Here is a 14,617-nt window from a genome sequence, read left to right on the forward strand (position 1 = left end):
TCCTCATACCGACCCGTCCCTCCCCGATCTCCTGGTTGCTCCGCTCCGCCCAATTCGGTGGATCTCGCGGTGGTCTCATCTCCGTTCCCTTGCAGGTCTACCCCGAGAGAACTCGGTGGTGCGACCAGGAGGCGACCTTGGCGTCACCGGTGGCGGCAGTGACGGCGCCTCCGCAACTCCATCGTCCCTCGCCCATTACAGAATCCTCTCGACGGTAAGCTACTCTTCCTCCCACCTCCCCTATTCCCCTCTCTAGGTTTAGGGTTCTTGCTCTGCATCTAGGAGATTGAGCCGGGTGGCAGTGATTAAACGTGCGGCGTGAATTGGGGACTCGGGTGTGATGCTTGCCTGTGATGCAAATTGTAGATGCCCGCTTGTGGTCGATAGTGATTTGTAGATTGGTTCTGGGTGGGAGTTGTTCGTGTATGGGGCTTCTTGGGTGTCATGGAAATTGGAATGGCTCGAGTTCTTCGTGTACCTCTTCCCTGTATGTCTGTCTAGGGTTTTGTTGTAGATTGTTTCTTAACTTGAAAATTCTGCAGGTTTCAGAATCAGGACACCTCATTTAAATAATTTTGTAGCTTTTTACTTGGGAGGCAAAAATCTGAATTAGTATATGCATAGTAGTAATATCCTTTTCCATCCTAAGTATTGTACTACTAGCTCTTTGGTGTTTGTTTATGGCATGCTCCTGACACTCCTTGTGATTGGAATGGCACCCGATTATCACAGTTTTGTGTGTGATTATAGCTCAGTACCATCAGAGTAGTTAGTTTAGTAATGCAACAGCCATCTTGTTTACTAATCAGTATTGGTGACTCCTAATTTTGGTTGTGCTATTATATTATCATAGCCAGGCAATTTTCCATTTGATTGTTTTGTTATTTGCAAATTCTACAAGATCTTCTTGTTACCTGCAGTGATAGAAATATTGGCTTGGGAACGGAGGCGTATGTCGAGCTGTCTCGTACGTTCAAGCGGGTGAGAACGGGGAAGGCGCCGCTGTAGTGGCCTTCGCCTGCACGGCCCGCCTCACCGCCTCCCTCCCATCGTCAGCCTTGACGGAGAGGAGATTCCACCACAGCCTTGCATCCATGCGCAGCTTACTTCTCCGCCTCAGGTATACACACACAGCGAGCACTACCTAGAGTGGTGGATGTGCTTGCTTCTGTCAAATGAAGCTTGAATTTATGGATATAGTGGTGGATGTGCTTGCTTCTGTCAAATGAAGCTTGAATTTATGGATATATGTGTGGAGTTTGAATTGCTTTCTTGGATATAGTGGTGGATGTGCTTGCTTCTGTCAAATGAAGCTTGAATTTATGTCAGATTCTCTTGATCTGTGTATATTTGGATGTCAAATGGGTTTGTCTTGTGTGACTTGCTCGCTGTATTTGCTGTTGTGTTATCAATGTGGATGTCCCAGAATTTAGAGGTGTATGAGAATTGTAATATGAGCAAAATTGTAATTGTTGTTCAGTTTAAATACAATTATGTAGAGAAACTTTGGATCTCTATAGAATAGAGAGTGAATTTGTTTTTATTTCTGAAGGTTTTGTGATTTCACGTCAGTTTTTTTTTTAAATCCTAAAATACATACCGCCGGCGCATAGGGCTGTTTGCCGGTGGTAACTTGAAATACCGCTGGCGAGTTGGGAGACGCCGGTGGTACCTATTACCGCCGGCAAGTTGGGAAAACTGCCGGGGGTATTTCCACCTTACCGCTGGCACTTACGAATACGCCGGCGGTAGCACTTTACCACCGGCGAGGTGATCGCCGGCGAATGCGAAAGTGCCGGCGGTAAGCCATTTCAGGTCGCCGGCGGTAAGCCTTTTCTTAGTAGTGTTATGAAGGCCGTCACAGCTACTATCGCAAGCAAGCCGCTTGTTGCTGAGATTGCGCTTCGATCTGCCGACATGTTTCCTGCAACAAACATCACCTGGTGCTCGTTAGGTACAAGTTTCGGGACAACATTTAGGTAAATTAGAGCGGCGCTTAATTGCGAGATGTAAATCCACTTTCCGCGCGCACATATGATCTATGTGTCGGGTTGCATGAAGTGATGGTATGTGTATCTCGCCAGCTGAGTGAGGGCACCTGAAAAAAACTTTGTAAGAGCATGTCTAACAAATCTCCTATTTTTCTGCTCCGTACGGGATGGGGATACGGGATCTGCTAGCTCGAACGAGTTTTCAACCCCTCAAAACAGGGTTTTTGATAAATTGGATATTACAACCAATACAACATTCACATTGAATAAAAGTTTTAAATCACAAAATAATCATCATAATTATTACAATAATATTTTTCGGAACTGCCAACAAATGTTCTAATGGAAGAATTAAACAAATAACAAATGTTCCCGCAACCAAACAATCAAGATAACTGTTTCACATGAATGTAAAAACTCATTGTCCATGCAACTACCAGTGGTGATCAATCAGATCTTAGGTGAGCTGGTGATGAGTCTCGGAATCTTCAATGCTGCGATGCGCTGCAAGAAAAGCTTCAATCCGGTCAGGGTTCCGCTAGGGCTGCACTCGGGTGCCAATATTGTCATAGAAACATGGCAAGTTCAACCCTCTCTCATCTTCAATGATCATGTTGTGAAGAACACACAACATGTCATGATTTCAACAAGAGTTTCCTTGTTCCAAAACCTTGCAGGACCCCGGACAATGGAAAACTTTGCTTGCAAAACACCAAAAGCTCTCTCAGTGTCCTTGCGGTATGCCTCTTAATTTTTGGTGAAGCAAACTTCTTTTTTTGTCAAAGCCTTGCCTTTTTTCTCTTTAATAGACTTGACAAGAGTTGCATAGTTAGGGTAAATACCATCCGTGAGATAGTACCCCATGGTGTACCCATTGTTCATAACTTTGTAGTTACAAGTTGGACCTTCACCCTTAACTAGTCTTGGAAACAAAGGGGTCTATTCAAGACGTTGATGTCGTTGAGTATCCCCGGTAATCCAAAAAAAAGCATGCCAAATTCATAAGTCTTGCGAGGCCACAGCTTCAAGAACAATGGTAGCATTACGGCTTTTGCCACAAACATACGCACGCAATCCGTGGTTGTTTGTACACCAATGCGAAGGTCCTCATCGGTATAGTCTGCTGGGATACCGTATGCAATCACCCTCATGGCGGCTGATATTTTCTGGAATGGGCTAAATCTCATGACTTCGGCAGTGTTCCTCATTTGCTTAAAGTAATTGCAATTCACCTCGCAATTTCTGACGATTCTCTCGAACAAACTCCTACGCATTCGATGCCTTCTACGGAAGAGGCGTTGAGGATAGGTCGGTACCTCGGCAAAATAATCTTGCATGAGCTGTTCGGAATCCGATGAGGACCAATCGGTCGACGAATTCACCAAATCCTCCATATGCACATCCTCCGAAGTCATCTACCATCGTGAAGCATAGATCAACCTCCAAACACGGCGATTGTACCGGCGAAAATGAAGAGGAACGCGGCAGGAGTACTCACCGTGGGTTTGACGGCGGAGGAGACCGCGGTGGGGGTGCGGCGGCGCACGCGGAGGGGCGCGGATCTCCGGCGGGGGTGTGGCGGGCGTGGACGCAGCGCGGCGCGGCTCGGCGGGCGGCGGAGGGGGCCGGATCTGAAGGTTTCCGGCGGCGGCGCGCGGGTGGCTACGGCGGCGGCGCGGGGAAAACGGGTGCGACATCTGAAATGTCCGCGCGCCCTAGCTGAAATGAGATGCTGTGCTTGCCATGTATTTTCTCTCCTGTCCCGCACAAGTAGGGGGGCAGAAGTCACCCCTTAGCCGAAACTAAAAAAAATTGATGCGGGAGCATGTTTTACGGGGTCTGCTAGACGGCCGGGTAGAGCCCTACCGCGTATTTCGGCGGTTATTTTACGGGTTTGGCCCTTTTAAGGGATCTATTAGACATGCTCCAAGCCGACCAATGGTACGCAAAGGCGGAAAATTAATGACATCAGCTTAAAGCCCTCTATGGCGCACCAATTTAACCACTTTCTGTCGGATTTCCACATAACATATGGCTGGTTGCTTCGCAATCGATGGCCCGACCTACTAATAACTACTATATTAAAGGTGAACAAACATCTTTTTTTTAGAGAATTTTGGGAGAGGTTAAGAATTAACTGTATGTTGACACGTCTGGTTAGCTTCCAACTAGCATTTTCCTGGGTACGTTTTGGGGTTTTGCAGCATTTTGTTGCTCCACTGTGTTTTGCTGTGGAGTTGCCACCTGGGGTCTATTACATGTTCTTTTCGTGCTGCTTTGTTGGTGGTGTTATTTGGTGCATTTTTGATGTGGTTGTAGCTGTGACGATCATCACACCGCTTTGACTGAAATTTAGTATGCCTTGGACCGCCCTGTGGCTTCTTCTCGAAGAGTTCTCTCCATGTTTCTCTCAGTTCTCTCCTCATCCCCTCTCTCCAAACCTGCACGCACCAGCTGATCTCGGCGGGCGGCGCCCTGCCCCCATCTTCCACCGCCGCATCGCCCCTCGACGTTGGTGCGCCGCCGCAGCCCTCGACGGCCCGTACCCGCTTGATTCCCTCTCGGCCACGGCTTCCCCTTGCCTCCATCCGAGACTCACCTGCCGGCAACACATCCAGGACGACGAGGCTCCGGCGGTGCTGTGGAGGTTGAGGTGGGGCGACTCTCAATTTGGCGACTCGGCGCGACCTGGACGACCAGCGACCAACACCCCCCGAGGATGGTCGGCCACGGCTGCTCCACCCCATGTTTCTGAGCGTCGCCCCGGCAGTTCCGCCGCCGCCGCCGTTCGCGGGAGACGGGCCACGCCCGTGCGACGCCGACGACCTGGCGGCTCTGGACCTTTGCCGATAGTTCCCCATCCGGTTCCAACTAACCGACATTCATCGGTGCTTTCGACGTGGCCAGGTCGCCACACTTGCCATCTTCGCCGGTCAGCGTGCCGCCTCTCTGAAGGTACACGACCATGCACAGAACCGTCGATACTCTGAAGCAGCGAGTGCGCAGGCCGCGGTGAACTCCTGAACGGCAGACACAATCTGGATCGCGCTGAACCAGGCCATAGAAGCCCAACGCCAAGCCGCTGACGGGGAGGAGGAGTCCAGTCTCGGGCAACATGGATGCGCGCGGGTTGCTTCCTGACCGCGGACCTGAGGATGGCCCCCTCCGTGTTCAGCAATAGCTGGTCCTCTAGGTGAGCGCGCGACCACGCTGGAGGTGGCCATTCGCGTTCTGCTCTGCTTCGATGTACGGTTGTTCTGCTTGACTGAATCACTGTCCTCTACTTTGTATCAGGTCAATCTTGCTGATTTCATTGCGCTTTTCGCTGGTTTTGATTGTATAGCGTTCTGCCCTCTTCCTTGCCATATTATGTGCATACCTTATTTCTGTAGATTCCCTATGAGTGTGTGGCGCCACCGTCCGGCGTGGCCGGCCTCCTTCTTCATCGTCACCCCCAGTTCCGTGTCGGCGTCGTGGTCTGCAAGATGTCACTATTGTGATGTCTCCTTGCCGTGGTGGTTGCTTCCCTGATGCATGTTTATGCAGTTGTTTGAACCAGTTGAAAGCACAAAGTCACTGACTCAAATAAGTCAAGATAGCTACGCCATTTTCATACATTGCATATTCCTGAATAAAGGTACAGTACCATATATTTCTGGCATGCATATGGTCCCTAGATTGTACCTGCAGACTGTAGTTTCATTACCATTTTGTTTTCCCAGTTACATAATATTTTGTCCACAATATATTTTGATTTCAACATGGTAATTGTTCCCATATGGATAAAGCATCTAGAAAATGAAAAACTGCAAACTGCATGTCTAAAAGAAACTAGAATTTTCAGACCGTCTAAGCTTAAAGATGGATCCAAATATTTTGTTCAATTCCAATCATAATAATGATTGTTAGGTAATTTAACTGTAGTCAAAAGATAATGTACTCTGGCTCCCAAGAGAAAACTGTGTTAATAGCTGCAACAATTTAGAATAGACAAGTTGCTGGCAGTATAGTTAAATAATTTACATTAGTAGTCAGTATCTGATTACAGATAGACAAACCTGTGCACTTTTTTTTGTATTGCACACCTGGAGAGCTTGCCTTTTTTGTTGTGCAGATAACACTTCATGCTTGGGCTTGGGGACATGCTTTAGTCAAATTTGGAGGAAGATGTAGAGACACCTTGCTTATCCAAATTTCATAGTTATGTTAATAAATCGAGAATTCCAAGAGTAATATGTCACATATATATTAACAGAAAATATCTCAATAAGTTTATGAGTCGGTGAGAAGGAAGAGTATGGCCACAATTTAAACAGAAGGCTCCACGAGCCCGACTTTGAATTAACAAAGCCATCAACCGGCCAGGCGTACAACGATACAACGAAACACCCGAAGAAAAGAAAAAGAAAACAAAACTGGGGTTACCAGCTAACGATACAAGCACAAGTGATGCAAAGCTATAGCCTAAACCAAGATACAAGGGCGCCCAAGACTACAGCTAAACATCGGCAGCTCGGCTAGAACTTCAAGCAACGAGCCGCCACTCCATGGAGCCGCACCAAACTGAATCGGCACAAGGCCGCCATGCAGAGGACCACCATCACCGAGGGAGCTGGCTAACGGCGCAAGTGAGCATACGATCCTCCAGAGTTCAAAGGGGGGAAGAACTTCACGACAACGCCTCCATGAAGGGGAACGGCGCTCACGAGCGTCGCCGTTGTCGGCACAGGGGAGCCGTGCAATGCTTTCGCGGAAGTCTTAACCCCACCCCAAGGAAGACCAAAGGCTTTGCACCTGCCATCAGGACAGCCACCGGCTGTTTAGAACCACCGTTGTCCTCCGGTGCCACGACTCACTCTCCGACACCCACCCTAGGCACGAGAGAGGCCGCGCAAGCCGGAGGAACACCGTATATATGAAGCCGATAACAGCAAGACGCAGGGCATCGACTAGAGGTATCCCGAGGAGGACCTCGGAGAGAACGCAAGTCGGCAAGGCCGTAGACGGTGCCCCGGGGAGGCAACCAGCGGCGGGACGTGTGTCATGGCCACCCTCCAACAAGGTGAACGACCTCCAAAGACGTCGCCGTGGCCGGCAAAGGCCGTAGCCTTGCGGTGCTTTCGCGGACACACCGTCGCGCACGCTAGCGTCCCTGCAGGCCAAACCTCGCGGACCAACCAGTCCTTCAGGCGCAACTCCGAACGCATCGTCCCCACGAGCGTCACGACCGGCCGGGAAATCAAGCAACTTGTGGCGACGAGAATCGACGCCACTCCGATGAAGCGCCGCCCACACAGCCATCGAACCCGGATTCTATCAAGCGGAGCAATCTCGAGAGAACCGTGCAAGATATCCCAGCCCCTGCCAATGGACATCTGCAGCTAGAACAGGGCTTCGGGCCGCGCCGGACGCCGAAGCAGCCCCAGCGCCGGCCACCAGCACAGCTAGCCAGGGAGGAGACCGCACCCTGCAGCTCCGGCCGCATCTAGCCCTCCAACCCGCGAAGGCCCAGATGGGGCCCAGACCTAGGCCCGCCGGCCCAGATCTGGGCCCGCCGCCGCCACCCATGGCCACGGCCGCCCCGGTGTCAAGGTCGCGCCAGCACCGGCTGGGCCGCCGTGCCGCGCCGCCACCAAGCCGGGATCCGGTGGCACGCCCCGCGCCGACCGGAGGAGGAGGCGCCGACGCCGTTGCAGACCGCCCCGCGAGGCCCGCAGCAGCTCGCACCGAGAAGAGCCACCGCCGCCGGCACCGCGCGGGCTTTGCCCGGCGGCTCACGCCGGCGGCGGCAGCGGGGAGGGGCAGGGGAGGAGGGCTGAGGCGGGGAGGAGGAGGGGTCGCCCCTGTCGCCGCGGGGGCGACGCGGAGCGACTCGGGTCTCGTCGTCTGTCCTCTAGTGTATCGTCATCGTATGGCCACAATTAGAACATTATCCAAATAAATATCCCCCTATAGTGTGTTAAAGCCAACAGTACGTATAGCTCCTGAGCGTTTTCTTATTCCCATGTGATATAAATAGCAACTAGCATCAGCTCGCTCTCCGCCGCGCAGGGCTGCAGCAAAAACAGAGGAGCGGCCTTCCTCGCTGCGACTAGCAGGGAAGACGAGGTCGCATCACAAACTTCGATCAAGGTCACTCCGAATCACAGGGAAACACGCCAGATATATCCCGCTCTGATACCATCTTGATTTCTGAATTATTTAGAAGAGATTTGGGAAGAGAGGGAAGAACACACGGGAGGCTGAGAAAATTTCCTGCATACTTTCATTCAATTGGTCCTCGGCACCTTCAGCTAAGGTACTTTTGCAACTTAAGCCCTAAAGCTTACTAAGATTACAAAGAGGTCCTCCAACAAAACATAGTGGATCGGTATTAGAAATATGTAGATTAAGGATTTAATACTTGAGTGGATTCTTCTACTTTGAATCTTTGAAGCAGCTTACATATGTGTTCTAAAATTGTTGCAGATTTGATTAGTATATGGCATTCATGATAAAGAACAAACTATGGTGTCTAAAGGAACATCATCATTCATGTTACATTTCCTTCGGTGCAGCTACCTAATTCTTTGTACCCTCCACCAGAAGGAATGATCTGCAGTTGCAGATGTAAGTTTTTACCATATATTGAAGCTCTCAGGTTAGATTTATCCATGGTAAGTCATGATGATGGTAACTCTGTTCATAATCATTAATCAGGGCACTGTTCTGCTTTCGATGTTTACTGCAAAATAGCCGTCTGAACCAGTGTTCCAGTAGAAGAACAAATTTATCCAACAGGAAACGACTCACATAACTAATCAATCAAAAGCACCATGGGGAGCAACAGTTAACACATTGTAAAAAATTACCATCTCTTTGAGCTAGATTGGGCGGAGCAGGTCAGATGTGATTTTTATTGATCCAAGCTGGTTGTGCCAAAGTTTCTTTTCAAATAAAAAAGGGTAGAAACCTTTCTGACTTCTCTAAACATTTTTGTTCCCTTCAGAACTTATCTAACTTCTCAGTGCCAAAGAGTAAGCTTTCCTATAATAACAAGTTTACATATGCATTGTGCCAATAATGCAGATGACTGGATGTGCAAGTACCTGGTGATAATAATTTGCAAATTGCATCCAAACTTCGGTAGGTATTTCATAGTATCTTAATGGAGTAGACATGGATCATGTGAAACGATCCATAGTACCATATGATCTCTGTGGTTAGCTGACATGGGCACCAGGGCGTTGCTAGAAAGGTCTAGAAAAATCTTGAAGAGAGCAATACTATCTGAACTCTACTTGCTAGCCAGCACTTAAGCATGTGCATTTTGGCCTCTTAAAAATTCGTAGAGGAAAGTTTGCATTTTTTTATACATGCTGCTAATTCAAGAAAATGAATTACTGTTAAGCCAAAGAAGCGAGTAGCCTATATTTCAGTGGCTCTTGTGTAGTTGTTGATTTTATCTATTTGCTTACCTGCACAATATGTAATTTACTATATCTTTGCATTGCACAGTGGAACTTGCCCGAGTAGAGCTGAAATATATCCTACATTGCACGGTGGAAGTTTCCAGGGTAGTGCTGAAATATATCCCCTAATAGGTTAATCTGCCAATTATGGGCATATCAACCCCACAAGGAATTAGGAACAAGTTTTTTTTGCTAATTGAAAAAATCTACACAACTATTCCGCTGTAAGTTGGCATTATATTGTTGAAGCTGTGGTGTATATGTCCGTTACTCATATTTTTGTATTTCTTTGAAGTCAACCACATAAATATATTGACATAATTGGTAGATGGTATTTGATTATGCTCACTGGTAGGCCTTAGCTCTACCTTAGTTTATCAGTACTTCAATTTTTTTTTGCCAAAACACTTCTGATTGTTGTTCTTCTTCTGTTGTTTATAGAATAATGATACCAATTATATTTATTGTTCCGATCTATATCGACAAAGATTTAGCCATGGACATGGGTGCGTGGAAGTTAGCTATCCACGTTCTGGAACCATGACTTGGCTTCGAGATCTTATGGGTTTCAACTCTAGCCTACCCAATTTGTTTGGGACTGAAAGGCTTGGTTGTTGTTGTTGTTGTTGTTGTTGTTGTTGTTGTTGTTGTTGTTGTTGTTGTTGTTCCGATCTATGTTGTGCAAACCTCAATGTAGAACAGAGTCGTGCACTGGTTGTTGATTTATCTTCTTCATGGTAGCAGAGCGGGAGAAGACTAAATCATAATATTGCTGAAGTGACGTGTTGCCCTGAGCACCAAAATCAGCTAAACATGTTAGTCCATGCTTCCTCTATATGAACTGGATATATTGTTATTGACCGCGAGGTACATTATTCAGTACATGACTCCCTGTCGAACACTTAATAGTTATACTTTATTGTTAAGACAAAAACTATATGCCCTTGAAATATATAGACGTTTTATTTCCTAAAGTTGTTTAACACTTCGAAGTTATTCTCACAAAAAAACTTGTATGTGTAGCTGGCACTTTTAAATGGCTATTTTTTCATCGGAGGCCCAGTCTGTTGGCAAAAAATGATCTCTATCTCTTCAAAAGGGACCTGGGATTATAGGCAGACTGTGTTTTCTGTTATTGCCATGTATCCATCTCTCTTAATCCTAGCCTAATTTTTACCGCCCTTTTATTGTCATGGCAAAGTTTTGTCCCCACAGCATTGTCATGGCATACCAAGGATAAGTATACAAGTAATAAACATCTATATAGCAGAACGATCCGCTCATGTAGAAACACACTGTTCAGTAAGCCATTTACACAAAGAAATCAAACAATATAAAGGAATGTCCTGTATACATGCTGAAACTTTGATTTAAATTCGAGACATATGCATAATTTGTGATTGCGACTTTCACAGCTTTTTCTATGGACTGAAATTCGAAATTTGATCAATATTACAGGAAGGTACATTGGAATGCTATGTTGCATGCATTTACATAGACCAATTTAGAGAATAACTAAAGGAAAGATTGATCTACACATTTGAGTTGTTCATTGTGGTTAAAGCAAAAAAAAGAGCATTAAAAGAATCCAGGATATCACTCCTCATCTAGACAATTTTCCCATAATTTAATGCACAGTTGTTTGGTGTCTTAACAATGCTTAAGGGAAGCAATACTCTTCTATCAAGTCTCTCACAACTGATATGTTTGTCTCATTCATATTTTGTCTTAACCACACAAACTCCCTTGGACAAAAAACGATGATGTGCTTCTGTGATACGTGATACAGTGGAATTGGTGAATGTAACATCATCCCGTCGAAGAGAAACCAACAACCTATGATATATATCTACTTAACTAACATCAAGGTACGCCTTCTAAAACAGATAACAGCTGCTTGCAAATTTTGTATAATGCCATGTTCTTCGATACTAACTTAAGCAATTTTGTATAATCCGTTCTTCACTTACGTCGTGGATTCGTCAATGAAGGTGGTCATTCGAGAGCAATGGCTGCGAAAATTGCTCCGGCGCACCGAGGAATACATCACCTAGATACCAGACCTAGAACACCTTTTGATTCCCAGAACTTATAAGTACCAGTGGTTCGATCCTGTTATGCAACTATTTATATATGACCCATCAATAAAATTTCTGAATTACGTCTGCTCTTTATTGCTGTGTTAAATTATAATTAGTGCAATCCCGTGTATATACAATCAAGAGGCACCCATATTCCACCTATTACTAGCACTCCCAAATGTGCGACACCGTCTAATATCCCCAGTAAATTGTTATCCGAACTACATTAGAACTGTCATAACCAATCATGTCACGTGTTATTATGGTCTTAAGATAATTACCACCATCATACTATAGCGTAGGCGCGGCGTGCCGCCGCGCCAGTTGAGGCTAGTGAGTATATAAGCTGGAACTCATTCCTGAAAGGAGAATCGGTAGCATCTTATGCAAAAGAGGGAGAAGTATTTGCAGCTGCATACCTCTCGGAGCTGCTAGAGATCGAGGTCAGTGCGCGTCCTTGAGCAAACGTAACTCGAAGGGAACATGTAACTAGCTGTCAACACAAGACAAGCAAGCTGCAACTCAGCAAGACATTGTTTATTTTTTGTGAAATGCAGCAAGACATTGTTAGTATATATAGAACCCGAGATGGCACTGGACCCTAACAGGGTATCTGTGTTTTAGTCCATCCACTAATTATGGTTTCGGATTACAATTTACAAAGCATCGGGCAAAGCCTATCCTAGCATATGGGCCTGGCCCAGTTAGAGCTTTTTTCTGCCTTTTTTTTCTTTCTCTTTTTTTATTTTTCTTTTCCTTTTTCTTTTTCTTTTCCTTTTTCTTTTCCATTTTTATTTTATGTATTCATTTTTTGATTTTTCTGTTTCTATAATAAAAAGTTGTTTTCATGCGGGGGATTTTTTTTCATGGTATTTCAAAAAAGTACTAGTTCATGGTAAAAACAAATCTACATCACGTTGAAATAAAGTTTCACGGAGTTCAAAAAAATATTAACGGGTTCAAAACATGTTCATGGTGCTAGGAAAAAAGTTCACATGGTTAAACAATTACGTACGTGTACAATATATAACTGTTTTAACACCAAATGTTCTCAATGTCTCAAAAATAATTTGTTCCGGGTTATAAAAGGGAAATACATTTGTACACCCAAGCATGGGTGTGGGTGTTGCCCCAACCGTTTGATTCTTTGAGATTCGGAAAGGAAAACAGGTGAGAGAAACATTTGTTAGCCAATTTCCAATTTTACACAACGCGTGGGTCCGAACAGCTCAAATATATATTTTCTTCTGGATATTTTGTATTCCGAGTCAAATGGTTATCCTTGTGGAGATTTCATTTCATATTATGGGTCAAATGATTTGGAGTTGAAGAATTCTCCGGATTTGTCACATTATATTATAAAAAAAGATCAGCTTCCAAGAGTTAGCTCGGGCCGTACCCTGGACGCATCAGAAGGTATTATATTGCGCGGATAGCAGAGAAGACCAGAGCATTACTACATTATCGCAAAGCTATTACTAGTTTATGCACAAGTTAGTGATGTACATTTCAGTCCAGACAATTCAGCCATCTAAATTTGACTCGCTGGTTCAATTCAACGGCAGCAAAACCTACCGGAATAAGTAAGCAGGTGGACGACGTTCGCAGTCACGTCGCTCTCTTGCGGCTCGCGCGCGCGTAGAATTCGTGTCTTTGTGTCGCATTCGGCGTTCGTGCAGGTCGGCCAACCGCACGTGCATCTGATATTCTGATTCAGCGAAACAAACTTTTCATGTGCAGTACGTGGCACCTGTCTGATCCACTTAGAATTCAGTTTGCTGCTTCCAGAGTAAATTTTCATAGTAATTTACACCGGAAATGGCAAAATGAACTGGAGTATAAGAGGATTTAGGCGGTGCAGTTAGGGGAACTAAATAATGCTCAATCCACAGTGATGGCCAACTAGTAATCGATTTAGAGGAGAGGAAAGAAGATACATCGAGGATCCGTCGACAGAAGGTTGGCGCATCCATTCAAACCTATAGGTCTTTGACTCGATCGACAAATTAAGCCACCGTTGATCGTCGTCTCCAGGGCAGGCAAGACAAGTAGGCAACCGTCAGTATGCGATGTCGTTGTTTCTACTTGTGCGGTTGTGCCCGATCCAAGTGTATGCATTAATTTCGTCTGCTTGGACTCAGTTCTATCCTTAGAATGCAAGAGTTTTCTCATTTTCAGAAATCCAAACTTTCGCCACCTCCACTACTGCCATTGCAAAAAAGAAACCCTGCTTAATTTGGGTGGTGGGTTGACGCGCGCGGCTGGTTTGATTTGCCGGCCGAGTCAAATTCCAAGCTTGAAGAGTCGTTCAGCATAAAAACAACAAACAATTGCATGCTTTTTTTGGTTGGCGTCGTCAACTTCGTTTTGGTTGTGACATACCACTCCAGCCTACGGTACAGTACTATATATATAATTCGAACGTTGGCAGTCACGTCGCTCTCCCTACAGGTATTAGCAGCCACGCGATATGATTTTCTCCTCGATCTTTGTGGCATTCACACCGGCAATTCAGAGGTCAACCAACAGCTAGCCACTTCTCCTTTCTTCCCCGGGCCGGCACTCCATCTTAATTAATTTGTTAACGCCGACACCCACCGTGCATGCATTCGTTCATGTACTCTATGTTACTACCTTCATAGAGTAGTAACACGGAACACGCAAGCCAGACCATCACTCATCATCGTCATTGTTGCCACGCAAGCCACCACACGGAACACACAAATCGCCAACCTAGGACCTGCCAGTCGCGACGTCGTGCATGTCCAGCCCAAGGAAAGCGTGAAAAGGCCAACGATATTCAAGGCGGCGCCCTAAAGCGGGTTGCATCGTGGAGCTGCCGCCGCCCAACCTCTCGCCGGGTTCTAGACTTTCGCTCGACAAGCATGGCCCGAGGATTGTGGGTGTCGAAGAGCTCCACGATGGCGCCTCCACAGAGGACTACGACGTCCACGAACGCTGCCACCGCCGACCGACAAGCCAGGCAGACCTTCCATTTGGGCGGGTAGGATGTCGGTCTGAGACCGCACAGCCGGTCGCCGGTGCTACACCTCACTGAATAGCCGATACCGGAAGACAACGGGTCGCCAACGAG

Source organism: Lolium rigidum, chromosome 2 (genome assembly GCF_022539505.1).
Source record: "Lolium rigidum isolate FL_2022 chromosome 2, APGP_CSIRO_Lrig_0.1, whole genome shotgun sequence".
In the NCBI taxonomy this organism is placed as follows: Eukaryota; Viridiplantae; Streptophyta; class Magnoliopsida; order Poales; family Poaceae; genus Lolium; species Lolium rigidum.